This window comes from Gavialis gangeticus, unplaced genomic scaffold, assembly GCF_001723915.1.
Source record: "Gavialis gangeticus isolate Ggan-Ray unplaced genomic scaffold, GavGan_comp1, whole genome shotgun sequence".
Lineage (NCBI taxonomy): Eukaryota > Metazoa > Chordata > Crocodylia > Gavialidae > Gavialis > Gavialis gangeticus.
In genome coordinates, this window is record NW_017728993.1 from 47,318,121 (window position 1) to 47,319,239 (window position 1,119).

The window sequence follows — 1,119 nt, forward strand, 5'->3', positions numbered from 1 at the left end:
CCCCCCCCCCCTGCCGCTCTGGATCTGGCATTGCTCGTCTTCCACCCCATCCCCACCTGCCCTCCAGGTCCAGCCCTGCCCCCCCCCGCCACTCTGGGTCTGGTTCTACTCTACCCCACCTCCCAGGCACTCCTAGTCTGGCCCCGCTGTAACCATCTCCCCCCCCCGTACTCTGAAAGTACATAATATGGTAACTTGATAATATTTTTTACAAGAAGAGCTAACTAGAGAACAAAATCTCCCACTGGAAACTGAAATTGCACATTTCATATTGTCCTGAGTTGTTAAGAAATGGAAAAGTCTGAATCTTCTGCAGTTAATTATTCCAGTATGTCTTGTGGATGTATAATTGAAACAAAGATTGAAATGGACATTTTGGGTCCAATGGAAATAAATGTTTTAATGAAAATCTGTTTAAATTTTGACAGTAAGTATTAAGTCTGTGTGAAGCAGCTAGTGCTCGCTTTGGATTTGGCTGGTTTTGGGGGACAATGATTCAATTTGGTGATTCAGATCACTGTCCTGGTTCGATTCGGCTGAACCTGATTCGGCAGTTTGGCAGCAGGTGAATGTCCGAATCTCTGAATCAGCCAGGCCAGGCCCATCCCCCACCCGTCTTCCGGCCCAGCGATGGCCGCCCCGCCTGCCCCACCTCCCAACACTTGTGAGAAAAAAAGCCCTGGTTCAGCAGGTGCTGGCGGGCAGGGGCCAATCCCTGCTGTCCTCCACTGCCCCATGCTGCATGGGGGGCTCTGCACAATCCCCCCCAGCCCCCTCACAGGTGCTAGCTCTAGCCCTTTAAGAAAAAAAAGAATCCTGAAGAAACACCAGGACTCACCGCTCCTGCCGGCAGGGGGGTCCCCACTGCCCCCTGCCACGTGGGGGGCTCTGCATAAGCCCCGGAAGCCATGAGGCTGCACCAGGACCTATGAGTCCTGGGGCTTTTCTCTGCTTTATTTTTTCTTAAAGAGGCAGAGCCCCAGCAGGCGGTGCAGCTGTGGGGGGGCTGGGGGAGCAGGGAGGGGTTGAGGGAGCTCATGCAGAGCCCCCCCATGCAGCATGGAGCAGTGGGGATCATCCCCCCCACCCACCCAGGAGCATCTGGTGAGCACCAAGGCT

The 1,119-nt window shown here is 54.3% G+C and overlaps 1 protein-coding gene across 1 annotated transcript in view; it reads left to right on the forward strand.

Moving 5' to 3' along the window:
• Positions 1–1,119, forward strand: part of SLC30A7 (solute carrier family 30 member 7) — a gene marked incomplete at its 5' end in the record, with an annotated part of 64,544 nt that overhangs the window by 13,140 nt on the left and 50,285 nt on the right. The window lies entirely within an intron of this gene.